Here is a 17,603-nt window from a genome sequence, read left to right on the forward strand (position 1 = left end):
TGGCCATTTGGATGTCTTCTTTGGAAAAATGTCTGTTCATGTCTTCTGCCCATTTCTTGAATGGATCATTTGTTCTTTGGGTGTTGAGTTTAAGAAGTTCTTTATAGATTTTGGATACTAGCCCTTTATCTGATATGTCATTTGCAAACATCTTCTCCCATTCTGTCGGTTGTCTTTTGGTTTTGTGGACTGTTTCTTTTGCTGTGCCAAAGCTTTTTATCTTGATGAGGTCCAAATAGTTCATTTTTGCCCTTGCTTCCCTTGCCTTTGGCGATGTTTCTAGGAAGAAGTTGTTGCGGCTGAGGTCAAAGAGGTTGCTGCCTGTGTTCTCCTTTAGGATTTCGATGGACCCTGTCTCACATTTAGGTCATTCAACCATTTTGAGTTTATTTTTGTATGTGGTGTAAGGAAATAGTCCAGTTTCATTCTTCTGCATGTGGCTGTCCAATTTTCCCAACACCATTTGTTGAAGACACTGTCTTTTTTCCATTGGACATTCTTTCCTGCTTTGTCAAAGATTAGTTGACCATAGAGTTGAGGGTCCATTTCTGGGCTCTCTATTCTGTTCCATTGATCTATGTGTCTGTTTTTGTGCCAATACCATACTGTCTTGATGATGACAGCTTTGTAATAGAACTGGAAGTCCAGGATAGTGATGCCACCAGCTTTGCTTTTCTTTTTCAACATTCCTCTGGCTATGCGGGGTCTTTTCTGGTTCCATACAAATTTTAGGATGATTTGTTCCATTTCTTTGAAAAAAGTGGATGGTATTTTGATGGGGATTGCATTGAATGTATAGATTGCTCTAGGTAGCATTGACATCTTCACAATATTTGTTCTTCCAATCCATGAGCATGGAACGTTTTTCCATTTCTTTGTGTCTTCCTCAATTTCTTTCATGAGTATTTTATAGTTTTCTGAGTACAGATCCTTTCCCTCTTTGGTTAGATTTATTCCTAGGTATCTTAAGGTTTTGGGTGCAATTGTAAATGGGATCGACTCCTTAATTTCTCTTTCTTCTGTCTTGTTGGTGTATAGGAATGCCACTGATTTCTGTGCATTGATTTTATATCCTGCCACTTGACTGAATTCCTGTATGAGTTCTAGCAGTTTTGGGGTGGAGTCGTTTGGGTTTTCCACATAAAGTATCATATCATCTGCAAAGAGTGAGAGTTTGACTTCTTCTTTGCTGATTTGGATGCCTTTGATTTCTTTTTGTTGTCTGATTGCTATGGCTAGGATTTCTAATACTATGTTGAATAGCAGTGGTGATAGTGGACATCCCTGCCTCATTCCTGACCTTAGGGGGAAAGCTCTCAGTTTTTCCCCATTGAGAATGATATTCGCTGTAGGTTTTTCATAGATGGCTTTTATGATCTTGAGGTATATACCCTCTATGCCTATACTCTGAAGACTTTTGATCAAGAAAGGATGCTGTACTTTGTCAAATGCTTTTTCTGCATCTATTGAGAGGATCATATGATTCTTGTTCTTTCTTTTGTTAATGTATTGTATCACGTTGATTGATTTGCAGATGTTGAACCAACCTTGCAGCCCAGGGATAAATCCCACTTGGTCATGGTGACTCATCCTTTTAATGTACTGTTGGATCCTATTGGCTAGTGTTTTGGTGAGAATTTTTGCATCCATGTTCATCAAGGATATTGGTCTGTAATTCTCCTTTTTGATGGGGTCTTTGTCTGGTTTGGGGATCAAGGTAATGGTGGCCTCATAAAACGAGTTTGGAAGTTTTCCTTCCGTTTCTATTTTTTGGAACAGTTTCAGAAGAATAGGTATTAATTCTTCTTGAAATGTTTGGTAGAATTCCCCTGGGAAGCCATCTGGCCCTGGGCTTTTGTTTTTTGGGAGATTTTTGATGACTGCTTCAATTTCTTTAGTGGTTATAGGTCTGTTCAGGTGTTCTATTTCTTCCTGGTTCAGTTTTGGTAGTTGATACATCTCTAGGAATGCATCCATTTCTTCCAGGTTATCTAATTTGCTGGCATAGAGTTGCTCATAATATGTTCTTATAATTGTTTGTATTTCTTTGGTGTTGGTTGTGATCTCTCCTCTTTCATTCATGATTTTGTTTATTTGGGTCATTTCTCTTTTCTTTTTGATAAGCCTGGCCAGGGGTTTATCAATCTTGTTAAATCTTTCAAAGAACCAGCTCCTAGTTTCGTTGATCTGTTCTACTGTTCTTTTAGTTTCCATTTCATTGATTTTTGCTCTAATCTTTCTTATTTCTCTTCCCCTCCTAGGTTTAGGCTTTATTTGCTGTTCTTTCTCCAGCTCCTTTAGGTGTAGGGTTAGGTTGTGTCCTTGAGACCTTTCTTGTTTCTTGAGAAAGGCTTGTATTGCTATATACTTTCCTCTTAGGACGGCCTTTGCTGCATCCCAAAGATTTTGAATAGTTGTGTTTTCATTTTCATTGGTTTCCATGAATTTTTTTATTCTTCTTTAATTTCCTGGTTGATCCATTCATTCTTTAGTAGGATGCTCTTTAGCCTCCATGTATATGAGTTCTTTCTGACTTTCCTCTTGTGATTGAGTTCTAGTTTCAAAGCATTGTGGTCTGAAAATAGGAAGGGAATAATCCCAATCTTTTGGTACCGGTTGAGACCCGATTTATGACCTAGGATGTGATTGATTCTGGAGAATGTTCCATGGGCACTAGAGAAGAATGTGTACTCCGTTGCTTTGGGATGGAATGTTCTGAATATGTCTGTGAAGTCCATTTGGTCCAGTGTGTCATTTAAAGTCCTTATTTCCTTGTTGATCTTTTGCTTAGATGATCTGTCCATTTCAGTGAGGGGGGTGTTAAAGACCCCCACTATTATTGTATTGTTGTCAATGTGTTTCTTTGCTTTTGTTATTAATTGCCTTGTATAATTGGCTGCTCCCATGTTAGGGGCATAGATATTTACAATAGTTAGATCTTCTTGTTGGATAGACCCTTTAAGTAGGATATAGTGTCCTTCCTCATCTCTTATTACAGTCTTTGGTTTAAAATCTAATTTGTCTGCTATAAGGATTGCCACCGCAGCTTTCTTTTGGTGTCCATTAGCATGGTAAATGGTTTTCCACCCCCTCACTTTCAATCTGGGGGTGTCTTTGGTTCTAAAATGAGTCTCTTGCAGACAGCATATCAATGGGTCTTGTTTTTTAATCCAATCTGATAGCCTGTGTCTTTTGATTGGGGCATTTAGCCCATTTACATTCAGGGTAACTATTGAAAGATAGGAATTTAGTGCCATTGTATTGCCTGTAAGGTGACTGTTACTGTATATTGTCTGTGTTCCTTTCTGGTCTGTGTTGCTTTTAGGCTCTCTCTTTGCTTAGAGGACCCCTTTCAAGATTTCTTGTAGGGCTGGTTTCGTGTTTGCAAATTCCTTTAGTTTTTGTTTGTCCTGGAAGCTTCTTATCTCTCCTTCTATTTTCAATGACAGCCGAGCTGGATATAGTATTCTTGGCTGCATAGTTTTCTCGTTTAGTGCTCTGAATATATCACGCCAGTTTTTCTGGCCTGCCAGGTCTCTGTGGATAGGTCTGTTCCCAATCTAATGTTTCTGCCAGTGTAGGTTACAAATCTCTTCTCCCAAGCTGCTTTCAGGATTTTCTCTTTGTCTCTGAGACTCATAAGTTTTACTATTAGATGTCGGGGTGTTGACCTATTTTTATTGATTTTGAGAGGGGTTCTCTGTGCCTCCTGGATTTTGATGCCTGTTTCCTTCCCCAAATTAGGGACGTTCTCTGCTGTAATTTGCTCCAATATACCTGCTGCCCCTCTCTCTTTTTCTTCTTCTTCTGGGATCCCAATTATTCTAATGTTGTTTCGTCTTATGGTATCGCTTATCTGTCGAATTCTGCCCTCGTGATCCAGTAGTTGTTTATTTCTCTTTATCTCAGCTTCTTTATTTTCCATCATTTGGTCTTCTATCTCACTGATTCTCTCTTTGGCCTCATTTATCCTAGCCCCCATTTTTTATTGCACCTCATTAATAGCCTTTTTGATTTTGACTTGGTTAGATTTTAGTTCTTGTATTTCTCCAGAAAGGGTTTCTCTAATAACTTCCATGCTTTTTTCAAGCCCAGCTAGTATTTTAAAGTAATGATTCTGAACTCTAGATCCGACATCGTACTAATGTCCATATTGAGTAGGTCCCTGGCAGTCGGTACTACCTCTTGTTCTTTTTGTTGAGGTGATTGTTTCCATCTTGTCATTTTGTCCAGAGGAGAATAGATGAATGAGAGAACGAAATGCTAACAGGGTAACAACATCCCCAGAAAATATACTCTAAGCAAATCAGAAAAGACCTGAAGCTGGGGGAAAAGAAAGGGAAAGAGAGAAAATAGAAAAAGAAAAAAAAAAGAAAAAGATAAAGATAAAGATAAAAACAAAGAAAAACAGAGCAAAACAAAAAAAACAGAATGTGATCAAATATGATCAGGCTGGTACATAGATCAGTGCCGCACACTAGATTTTGGGTGTATTTTGGTCTGTTAGAAGAAAGTGCCTCCCAAAATTTTAAAGAAAGAAAAACATATATGTACAAAAATAAGGGTTGATATGATTAAGGGATGGAATATGACTGTAAAGATGGATATTATAAAAAATTTTATAAAAGGAATTGATAAGAAGTTGTTTGAAAAAAAGAAAGAAGAGGATTTAAAAAAAATAAAAATAAGGGAGAGAATGTGATCAGGCAGGGGAGTAGAAAAAAAACATACACTAGAGATTTAGGGTATATTTTGATCTGTTAGAAGAAACTATCTCAAGATTTCAAAGAGAGAACAACTTATATATATATGCCAAAAATACGGGTAACTACTATGAAGGGATAGAATATGACTCTAAAAATGAAAAATAAAAATGTTTTTTAAAAAAGGGATTGATAAGATGTTGGTTGAAAAAGGGAAAAAGAAAAATTCAAAAAAAAAAAAAAGGCAGTTAAAAAAAATTAACTTTGAAAGACTAAAGAATCATGGTAAAAAAGCCATGGATTCTATGTGCAGTATTCCCCTAGCGCTGGAGTTCTGCCGTTCTCATTGATCGGTAAACTTGGTCTTGGCTGGCTGTTCTCGCTGATCTTCTGGGGGAGGGGCCTGTTGCCGTGGTTCCCAAATGTCTTTGTCGGAGGCGGAATTGCCCCGCCCTTGCCTGGTCCGGGCTAAGTAATCTGCTCGGGTTTGCTCTCGGGAGCTTTTGTTCCCTGCAAGCTTTCCGTACAGCTTTGGAGGCTAGAGTGAAAATGGCGGCCTCCCAATCTCTGCCTCGGAGGAGCCGAGAACTCGGGGTCCCGCTCCTCAGTGCACCCCCAGAGAAAAGCCGTCAGTCACTCCCGTCTCCCCGGTCTCCGGCCACACTCCGTGCTCACCCGGCCTGTGACCGCGCATTTCTATCTCTGGCACCTGTCCCCGTGTGGAGTCTCCAAACACAGCAGATCCCTGCGGTGCGCTCCCACGCCACTCCTCCGGGGGGAGGAAGGGGAGTCTCCCCGGATCTGCCGCTTGTTGGGTCCCTGCTGGAGGAGCAGTGGCCTGACTGTGCCGCGGATCACGGTTTATGGCAACCCCGAGCTGAGAGCCCGCGCCTCGGCTCCGTCTCTGCAGCCGGCTTCCCCGCTCCGATACCTGGGAGTTTTGCTGCTCTCAGGCACCCCCGGTCTTTCTGTGACCCCGAGGGTCCTGAGACCACACTGTCCCACGAGGGTTCCACCCCCCACTTAGCCACCGGAGTGACGTCCCTCAGCGGAGCAGACTTATAAAAGTTCCGATTTTGTGCTCCGGGGCTCTATCACTTGCCAGAAGCGGCCGACGGAGGCCCCTCCCCTGCCGTCCATCCTCCCGAATATCGCCTCGGATTCACTTCTCCGCACGTCCTACCTTCTAGAAAGTGGTCGCTGTTCTGTTCAGAGAGTTGTTGCTATTCTTTTCTTCCAACTCCTGTTGAGTTTGTAGGTGTTCAGAATGGTTTGATCCCTATCCAGCTGAATTCCTGAGACCAGACGAAATCCAGATCTCCTACTCCTCCGCCATCTTGCCTAAAAAATTTTTTAAATGAATTGGAAGGTGAAAGCCCAATTTTTTCCTAAGCTATGGGAAGTTTACATTACATGAAAATTATATTTACATTGACAGTTTAAAATAATTTGTATGAGAAGTATATGAGACTAGAGCCTACACCTGGAAGTACATTATTGACTATCCACCTCCCCCCTTTTTATTTCAGTTGTAGCTGCTTTATTTGGTTTGGGGACTGTTCTTGAATTGATTGTTTAAATTAGGAGCAGATAGTATACCAAAGTTACTTTATTTGTTTTTGGCCTGCTGCTTTTCACTTCCTAATTTTGTTTATCTTGATATTTTTCTTACTTATTTGCCATATACTTATTCCTTTGTAATATACTTACAAGGACTTATGATACATTCTTTTGTTTCTATTTTACTACCTATTCACTTTTACTTTTAGCATCATATTTCCCTAAATCTCTTCATACAGGTTGTTGATAGGAAGACCTCATTCCTTGATTATAAGGAACACTGGAAGAAAGCATTTATATATCTTTCACAAGAAGGGGGAATACCAAGGTAGTTGTAGTGTAACTCACATGGAACTTGGGTGAGGACAATGAGGTGAAGACAGAGGGTTAATGAGTGAAGTATGGCCTAAGGAGTGGAAAAATACCCACTAGGGACACTTGGGAATTTACCCTGGGGCTTGGCATTTGAGATTGAGTTGATATATTTTTCATGAATAACTAAGTTGAGAACACTGATCCCTTTCAGGGACCCATGGGCGAAGAATCCAGGACCAATGGAACAGCTGTTACTGAGTTCATCCTGCTGGGCTTGGTGGAGACACCAGGGCTATGACCAGGTGTCTTTGTAGTCTTCCTCTTTGCCTACCTGGTCACAGTCGGAGGCAACCTCAGCATCCTGGCTGCCATCTTGGTGGAGCCCAAACTCCACACCCCCATGTACTTCTTCCTGGGGAACCTATCAATGCTGGATGTTGGGTGCATCCCTGTCACTGTTCCCTTGATGTTGGCTCATCTCCTGTCCCACAAGTGTATAATTCCCTATGGAGTCTGCCTCACACAGCTTTTCTTCTTTCATCAGTTGGCTGGTGTGGACTGCTTCATGCTGACAGCCATGACCTATGACTGATTCCTGGCCATCTGCCAGCCCCTTACCTACAGCACCTGAATTAGCAAGATAGTCCAGAGGATATTGGTGGCTGTGTCCTGGGCTTTAGCCTTCACCAATGCACTGACCCACACAGTAGCCATAGCCACACTCAACTTCTGTGGTCCCAATGTGATCAATCGCTTCTATTGTGACCTCCCACAGCTCTTCCAGCTCTCCTGCTCCAGCACCCAGCTCAACGAGCTGCTGCTCTTTGGTCTGGATATCCTCATGGCAGGTGCACCTGTGATTCTCATTGTCACCTCCTACATCCATGTGGCAGCTGCAGTTCTACGAATCCACTCTGCTGAGGGCAGAAAGAAAGCTTTCTCTACATGTGGCCCCCACCTCACCATGGTGGGCATATTCTATGGGACAGGTGTCTTCAGCTACATGAGGCTGGGCTCAGTGGAGGCCTCAGACAAGGACAAAGGGATTGGCATCCTCAACACTGTCATCAGCCCTATGCTGAACCCACTCATCTACAGCCTCTGGAACCATGACTTGCAGGGGGCTCTGTGGCAGGTGCTCACAGGAAAGTGAGCCCTTGTATGAGGAGTGTATCAGAAGGGTAGAACCACAGCAAGTGTTTCCTAGATCCTTGAGCAAAATGACTTTTGTTAGGAAGTAAGACTTCTTGTTCTCCAAGGAGGCTCTACCTGATAATGTGTGTGCAGTTTCTGTAGACCAGAATCCTTGGCTAGTTGCCTTTTGGTCCTAGCTACCCTTTCCACTCCAGATGGAAGTGGAACCCAGGAAGCTCTGTATCCTGGGAGACTCATGGTCCTACAGACAGAACCTTTTGTTTATTTTCTGCTGAAGTCCCTAAAAATACTCCAGCAAAGATTCTCTCCAAACTGGAATATGGAAAGTCACAGCTTGGTACCAAGTATTAGTATATCCCCCTGTCTGGCTTCCCCTGAAACAGCTCCCCCAACTTGCTCTGACACAAGGATCCCACAAAAGATTCTAGACCTAGTACAGTATAATTTGAGACATTGAGTACTCCGTCTATGTTGCAAGATTCTAGGGTATTTATCAGTGAAGAGTTTATACTTCCTTTGGGACTTCTCATTTTTTTTCTAAAATGGAAATATCATTCATTGATTTTAAATTTCCCATTAGAAATTATGTTTATAAAAATGAAAACAAAACAAAATTTTACCAGTGGAAAATGAAAGTCAAATCTTCACCCTCTGTATCCAAGCCCTTCATAATTCAATTTCCAGAAGAAACCACTATTAAGAATTTGGTGCTTCCCCTCCTACACTGTTGGTGGGAATGCAAGCTGGTGCAGCCACTCTGGAAAACAGTATGGAGGTTCTTCAAAAAGTTGAAAATAGAGCTACCATATGATCCAGCAATTGCACTACTGGACATTTACCCCAAAGATACAAATGTAGGGATCCAAAGGGGTACGTGCACCCTGATGTTTATAGCAGCAATGTCCACAATAGCCAAACTGTGGAAAGAGCCAAGATGTCCATTGACAGATGAATGGATAAAGAAGATGTGGTATATATATACAATGGAATACTATGCAGCCATCAAAAGGAATGAGATCTTGCCATTTGCAATGATGTGGATGGAACTGGAGGGTGTTATGCTGAGCGAAATAAGTCAAACAGAGAAAGACATGTATCATATGACCTCACTGATATGAGGAATTCTTAATCTCAGGAAACAAAGTGAGGTTTGCCGGAGTGGGGGTGGGGGTGGTGGGAAGGATGGGGTGGCTGGGTGATAGACATCGGGGAGGGTATGTGCTATGGTGAGTGCTGTGAAGTGTGTAAGACTGTTGAATCACAGATCTGTACCTCTGAAACAAATAATGCAATATATGTTCAGAAAAAAAAGAAGATAGCAGGAGGGGGAGATGAACCATGAGAGACGATGGACTCTGAAGAACAAACTGAGGGTTCTAGAGGGGAGGGGGTGGGAGGATGGGTTAGCCTGGTGATGGGTATTAAAGAGGGCATATTCTGCATGGAGCACTGGGTGTTATACACAAACAATGAATCATGGAACACTACATCAAAAACTAATGATGTACGGTAATTAACATAACAATAAAAAATTTAAAAAAAAGAATTTGGTGCTTCCCTTCTAGTTTTTTATACATACATAAGTACATTTACATACTTTTATATCAATATAAAAATATTTATGTGTATGTCGTATCTATAGGGGCATGTTATGCCATGTCTTTTTTGTTTACACATTACTTGGTAGACTTTATTCTCTATCAAAATATTTAAAAACTTACCTTATCTATTTTAATATCTGCCTAGTGTTAATTTATGAGTTAACCATGATTTACTTAACCATATTTCTTCTGATAGTTTATATTGTTTCTAGATTTACTGCAATTATGATCGATAATATAAATAATATTCTTCAAAGATGTGTTTTTATTAGCTTGCAAGTGTTTCCATAAGTTCTAATTAGTAAGATTCCTGAGTTGAAAAAAATAAAAACAGATTTTCTTATATATATTTCCCCTGATCCCACAAAAAATTCACTCTTTTATTGTTACAATGGTGAGTAAAACGTCTTGCTCCCCACAGCTTTGTAAACAGTAACTATTATAAATAAGTTCTTCTAATTTTTGATATTATAATGGTTGAAAATACTAATTATTATTTTAGTATGCATTTCTTTGACATCCCATAAGGTTGAATATATTTTCAAATGTTTATTATCCATGATGTGGACTAAACTGTGTCCCACCAAAATTCATATGTTGAAGCCCTAACCCCCAGTGTGATTGTAAATGGAAGAGGGTGTTTAGGAAATAATTAAGGCTAAATGAGATTAATTAGGAAGTATTACTGAGGTATTTTAGGAAGTAATTAAGGTTAAATTAGATTGTGGTCCTTACCTGCTGGACTGTGACCTATAAGAGAGGAAGAAACATGCCACGTGAGGACACAGCGGGAAGGCAGCCATCTGCGAGCCAGGAAGAGAGCCCACACCAGAACCTGACCATGCTGGCACCTGACCTTGGACTTCTAGCCTCCAGAACGTGAAAAAATAAATTTCTGTTGTTTAATTTAAAACACCCAGTCTATGGTATTTTGTTATGGAGGCCTGAGCTAACTAATACAATCCATTAGTATTTCTTCACTTGGAATTAATTTTTCCCAAGTTTATTGAGGAATAGTTGACAAATATAACTGTATATTTCAAAGTGTAAAACATGATGATATGTATACACACACACACACACGAAATAATTACCAAGAACAAGCTAATTAACACATCCTTTACTTCACATAGTTAATTCATGTGTGTATATGTGTGATGAGAATGTTTAATATCTACTCAAATTTCAAGTATACAATACTGTATTATCAACTGTAGTAACCACGCTGTACATTAGATCCTCAGAACTTATTCATCTTATAACTGAAAGCCTGTGCCCTTTGCCCTACTCTCCCCATGCTGCCCTCACCCCAGTCCGGGGCAACCACCCTTCTACTCTCTGTTTCTATGAAGCTGGCTTTTTTTTTGCTTTTAAGATTCCACATACACGTGATACCATACCAAATTTGTCTTTCTCTTTCTGGCTTATTTCATTTAGCATAATGCTATCAAACTCCATCCTCACTATCAGAAGTGTCAGGAGTTCCGTTGTGTGTGTGTGTGTGTGTGTGTGTATCAGTATCTATCTATATATCACATTTTCTTTATCTAATCATCTGTCAAAGGACATTAAGTTATTTCCATATCTTGGCTATTGTGAATAACACTGCAGTGAACATGGAAATACAGATATCCTTTTGAGATAATGATTTCATTTCTTCGTATCTATAGCCAGAAGTAGGATTGCTGGATCATACAGTAGTTCTATTTTCGGTTTTTTGAGGAACTCCCATACTGTTTTCCATAGTGACTCTACCAATTTTCATTGCCACAAAGGGAGCACAAGGTTTGTTTTTTCTCCACATCTCATCAACACTATCTCTTGTCTTTTTGTTAATAGCATCCTGACAGGTGTGAGGTAATATCTCATGATAGTTTTAATGTGCTGATGATTAGGGATGCTGAGCACCTTTTCAAGTACCTATTGGCCATTTGGATGTCTCTTTGGAAAAATGTCGATTCAGATCCTTTGCCCATTTTTAAAATTGGGTTATTTGTTTTTCTTACTGTGTTGAGTGAGTTCTTTATATATTTTTTATATAAACTCCCCTTATCAAATATATGGCTTGCAAATACTCTCTCCCATGTCATAGGTTGCCTTTTCAATTTATTAATGGCTTCCTTTGCTGCACAGATGCTTTTTAGTTCAACATTGGCAAAGACCACAGGGGTCTTTAGTGGCCCAAACAGTGGCAGCTAGGGTTATTGGGGTCCTTGGTGGTAAAGGCTACTGGCATTCTCCTGTTTTCCTATTTGCCCATGGGGGTAAGCTCTAGCCCTCTCGGCACCAGGTCTGGTGGGCTGGCAGTCACGGTGGCCACAAGGCCAGGGTCCTGGGATCAAGGGCTTGCGTGGTGGTAGTGCTGGTGTCTGACACAGGAACATGTGCAGGTCTCCCACAGAACCAGGGTCTGGGTTTCTGGGGCTCACAGTGACTCAGACTCTGAGACGGAAGGGAAAGGCTGCAGTGGCTAGCCCAGGGATACCAAGGGGCAATGGTGGCTTGGGCCCAGGTGGCAGGGTGCAGTAGCAGTTTGGCCCTGGCCATGCTGGGTGAGAACTGACTCAGGACCCCAGCAACAGCACAGTCCTGGTGACGGTGGATCAAAGCCCTGACTCAGGACCTGGGGCATAAGAGCACTGAGTCAAGGTCATAATTCTTTACAGTGAGAATAAGCAGATATAATTGGAGAGCAAGATGGTTACACTGGAGGCAGCAGCTGGAAGTCAATCCCATTGTTGTGGACTAAGGTACTGGGGTGGTGAGAGGCTGCTATTACTGAGAGAAGGATGCCTTAGGCTCATCTGGGAGCATAGTCCATGGCATATTGGAAGCAATATTGGTCACAAACAACAGTATAAACAAGTATATTGTTTGGCGGACAGGGGTTAATTGGACAGGGGTGGAAGAGTCAATCACATAGCATAATTGTTGAGATCATGTACCTTGGAATCAGACAAATGCAAGTTTGAGCCCCAACTCCTCAAAGCCCTAAGTATGTGGCCTTAGGCAAATTACTGAGTCACTCTGAACCTCAATCATTTATATCTAAAATGGGAATGTAAAGATACCTACTTCACGGAATTGTTGTAAGCATTGATTGGGATTTAGTGTATATATATCTTATAGTGTGGCGTCGTGCTCATGTTATCAATTATTATTATGTTAATAACATTGGTGGTCTCCTACTAGGAACTCTACGTGTGTTATTTCATTTAATCCTCCCAACAACCTTTTTATTCCACAAATAAGGAAACTGGGGTCCAAAGAGGTTTAGTAGTTGCTAATAGCTGGAAGAGCAGGTCTATCTGGAAGAGCAGGTCTATCTGTCTACGAAGTCCAGCAGGCTTCCCAAAGAGAGTAAGCAATCACATGGACTTAGGTGAGTTATTAATGAGGAAGACATAAGAGTCCAAGGTTTACACTATACAACCTCTCCAACTTCCTCTCTCATCATCTCTATCACTGAATTCTTATTTTCTAAGGGCCTGGCCCAGATAATCATGGTGGGGGCAACTTCCCAGGGGTCCCCTGGTCCCTCCCAGCACAGCACAGCACAATGCTTCAACCAACTCTCTCAGGATCATTTTGGGACTTCCAAGACACAGTGCCTGTGGCCCTCACTAACAAGGCCCTAGGGGGGAATGTATTTTGATCCTGGGGATTCATTAAGAATTTCAAGTTGGAAAGGGCATCCCCAGTTTTTGCCTCTTCTCTTGGGTTTCTTCCTCATCCCCAGATCCAAGGCAGGTTTCCTCCTCATCCCCAGTTTAGGAGTCAGCTTGTCTCTGCCCCCAAATCCCATCTGGACCAGGCATGTGGGAGAGCAAGACCTAGACTGGGGACCCAGATTCAGGGGTGACTCCGTGTCTAGTTCCCTGGATGACCTTGGGAAAGCAAAGATCCCCCTTATGTCCCCTTCTGTTAAATGGAGTTATTAGAATAACTGCCCCATCTATCCTCGTAGATCAATATGGGGGATGGAGATAAAGATTTGGAGAAATTCTATATCACCACAGAGGTATGAGGCACCACTGTTTTACTACTGCTCTATTTATTAGGACTTGTATTATTTAGTTAGCTCTCCCCACCTCCTCCTCCCTGCTCTTGGGCAACTTTAAGGACACAAGAGGATTGCCCTGTGGTGGAGAAGTCCCATGACAGAGATGGTCTCTATCTAATTTCCATATATATACCCCCTCTTGACTCCCACCCCCGGAGTAGCTGACCAAGCTTGTACAGATTCTCACCCCCCCTTACATCCCTTTCCATGCAACCTCACTGGTCTACGTGTGGTTACAGGTGAGTTTTCTCATGGCCCTCCCTCTGCTCTTGTGTAAAATGGAAGGAAATTTACTTGTTACTGAGTAAGTCAAACCTCCTGGTTTTACAGGTGCAGCAACCAAAGTCTCAAAAGCAAAAATAAGAGCCGTGCTCAGGATCAGGTGAGTGGAAGAGCTGGGACTATTACCCAGAGACTGAGGTTCCCCTTCCAGGCATCTTTACCAATGCCCTCTTTTTTCGATGAAGCTTTTCTTCTGACTGTAAGGGATGAGTGGGATGAGATTCAGTGTTCAACTTCCCTGCCCAGAACCCAATCCTTGTTGGGTGGCCTCACCAATTCACTGAGCCCAACACTACTACATGGAGGACCCACAGGGACTTCAGAGCAGGGAATTCCCACAGCATGAGGGAAGCCTGGGACTCATATGGACCCCCAAGAGTGGTGATCTAGAAGGGCTTCCTCATCAGTTATAACTCTTGTGATTTGATTAGCCACAGACTAATTAATCCTAGACTGATCCTAGATCAATAGTTGGGTGAACAACCCAGAATTTAGAAGATCTTATGTAAGCTTCATCCTTTGTTGACCGAGGGCCAGACAGAAGCTACTAGGGGAGCATATCATTCTGACTCATGACTTACTCGTTTTTGAGGAATATTTCTTCTGATTGTAGAAAATATGTGAGAAGTTTATATAAAAATCTGTAAGTCAGTGTATAGATAGCTACATGCACCGCATGCCCCATCTAGATAAGTCATTCCTACAACTGTCACTTGTGCCTTTCATTTGATTCTACGTTGTCTAAATCATACCAATCCTTCAAAGTCTAGAACTAATTCCCACTTGTCCAGAAACCCTTCACTACTATATCCCACAATGATGGCTTCTTTGTCAGAAAACCTATTTGTCAATGAGTACTGTATTCATTTATGAAATGGTGTATAACTAAAATGAGTTTATGTACATATTTCCTAAATTCAGACATGAATCTCATGCTTCATTTGGACTGAGAGAACAACACTAAATCACTAAATGATTGTGCTAGAAGGTACAGTGGTAAGTGCCATGTAGAATACAACTAAAGTGTGTTGGGAATATTGAAGATGCAAATATCACTTTAAAATGGGCATACATCAGGAAGACATTTCTAGAAGAGGTAGTATTTGAGCTGAGTCTTGAAAACTTTGACCATGTGACAATGGAAGACAGATATGCTATATAGAGAAAATAGCAAAAGCAAAGGTGGGGATGTAGGAAGTCAGAGTTTGCAATCTGATGACATGGGTTAAAATAAAAAGGGGAAATTGGGGCAACTGGGGACTGTGGGTGTGATCCAACCAAGGCACTTGTTTGAACCTGAGCAACTGCAGCCTGCAAGGCAAGACTTTGGGATCTGCAAGGGCACAACTACAGCGGGGAGTGGGTCTTTGAGTCATAAGCATGAGTCAGAAATAGATTCAGAGAGAATTCAGAACTACCTGGCTTCATGATCCTTCAGATGCCTTGGGTTACCTTGAGTGGTGGTATGTATAAAGATTAAGAGCAGGGGCTCTAGGGTCAGATGACCTGAGTTAAAATCCTGCCTCTGCTACATGCTTTATGTGAGTCGTGTTCTTTCTATAAATTGGGATTGTAAAAGGTATCCATCTCATAGTGAAGGTTGTGAGGAATAAAGGAGTTAATACATATAAAGCACTTGGAACTGTGCACAGTGCCTCACCCAGGTAATTCTAACAGCTGTTGGTTGCAACTGTTGTCAGAGACTGCCCCGAGGAAATTCTGTCAGTATCAAAGATATTGGGACAACCTGAACTGTACATATCATAGGGGAAGGGGTTTCTGGTTTCTCTTTTGTACAGTTAGTTTATTGTGATGTGGGACTTAGTAAGCATTTCATGATCATGCCCAGGAGGTTGTACCATAAAATATTATAAAAAATAATCTGCATTCATTGTAGACAAACCAGAAAGTAGAGAAGTGTAGAAGATAATAAAATCCATTCGTATTATTACTCAAACCCCTAATAAAGTTTAGTATTTCTTTACAGTCTTGTTTCTGTGTGTGAGAGTGCGAGAGTATGAGTGGTATTTGTCTATGTTAATATTGAAATAATACCATGTTGTACAGTTTTGCATCCTGCTTTAGTCACTTAACATATCATAAGAATTTAACTTTTTAATTTGTTTTTGCTTTATGTTTCCTACCAATATACACTGATGGTATATAAGGAATGTATAGATTTTGTATATTTGATTTTTATCTTGCTACTTTTTTCTAATAATTCTTCATTTTTTGTGGACAATCAAAAAACTTGCTTTCTCTTCCTTTTCAATACATAAACTTGATTTTTCTATTTCTTGACATTAATTTCATAATGATTCTAAGACAATTATAAAAATAGTTTTAATGGTGGGGATCCCTCTCTTACTCCTGTTTGTTTTTCTCCATTAGAAATGATCCTGCAGTATCCCTCTATTCCTAGATAACCATAGCTGGATGTTTTTTCTTTTAAATCAAGAATGGATTATAACCTGTAAAAAATACCTTTTAGGCAATTGATCTGATATATTATATGCATACATTTACTTATATTAAATCATCTTCAATTTTTTATAAGAGGTCTCTTAATCATGAGAGATTCTTTTAAATATTCTGATATTTCAAATTTCCTGTAGTTATATTTGGCATTTTGCTTCTGTAGTCACAACTAAAGTTGCTCTCTAGTGATATTTCATATATTTCTTCCAAAAATTTTATATTTTTAGTATCAAATATATGCTAACTTCATAAAAAGTCTATAGGATCTAGAGAGTATGATGCCAAATGAAAGAAGTTAGACAAATACCATATGATTTTACTTATATGTAGAATCTAAAAATCAAGACACAACAAAAAGCTCATAAATACAGAGAACAAACTGGTGGTTGTCAGAGGAAAGGGAAGTAGAGGGATGGACAAAATGGTGAAGGGGAATGGGAGGTACAGGCTTCCAATTATGGAATGAATAAGTCACAGGGATGAAAGGTACAGACACAGAAAATATAGTCAACGGTATTGTATAGCACTGTATGGTGACAGATGGCAGCTACACTTCTGGTGAGCATAGCATAACATATAGACTTGTCCAATCACTATGTTGTACCTCTGAAACTTACATAACATTGTCTGTCAACTACAATTTTTTTAAAAAGGTATTGGGAAGCTTAAAATTTTTTCTGGTGCTGCAGGAAAGTTTACATAACATGAGAATATTCTATTCATTGAAGTTAAATCAAACGTCTCAGTTATATGAGGCTAGAGATTGCTACTAGGATAATTATTTCTTTGACAATTTTTTTGACTTTCTTGCCTGTTTCTGGTTTACTTGGGTATTGAGACTGTTCTGGAATATATTTTAATTTATATGTTCCTACAATTGTATCTATTTCATTGAAATTTTCCATTTAAGTAATATAGAGTTATAGGGAGTATTCTCTTAAAATTTAATTTTTTCTTTTTCTATCTCTGGCTATCATCCTTTCTAATTCTTTTTTTTTTTTTTAAGATTTATTTATTTATTTGAGAGAGTGAGAGCTTGCGTGGTGGAGGAACAGAGGGAGAGGGACAGAGAAACTTAAGCAGACTGCCCTGAGCGCAAGGCCCAATGTGGGGCTCGATCTCATGACCCTAAGATCATGACCTGAACAAAAACCAAAAGTTGGATGCTTAACCAACTGCACCACCCAGGCACCCCAATAACCCTTCCTTATTCTTAATTGTTTGTATTCATCCCTTTTCTTCTTGCTTATTCTTGCCCAGATGATAGTCTATCTGATTATTTACATAGACCTATATTTTCTTATTAGTTTTTAATCTGAGTATAGTTGATACACAATGTTACATTAGTTTGGATGTACAACTTAGGGATTTGACAAGTTTATACATTATGCTATGCTTAACAGAAGTGTAGCTACAGGAGAGCTGCGTGGCTCAGGTGGTTAAGCA

General features: G+C 40.3%; 1 pseudogene; it reads left to right on the forward strand.

The window, feature by feature from the left end:
- Positions 1 to 6,795: 6,795 nt before the first annotated feature.
- On the forward strand, positions 6,796 to 7,731 carry LOC118525765 (olfactory receptor 3A1-like; annotated as a pseudogene).
- The last annotated feature ends 9,872 nt before the right edge of the window (positions 7,732 to 17,603 follow it).

Source organism: Halichoerus grypus, chromosome 2, assembly GCF_964656455.1.
Source record: "Halichoerus grypus chromosome 2, mHalGry1.hap1.1, whole genome shotgun sequence".
Taxonomy (NCBI): Eukaryota; Metazoa; Chordata; class Mammalia; order Carnivora; family Phocidae; genus Halichoerus; species Halichoerus grypus.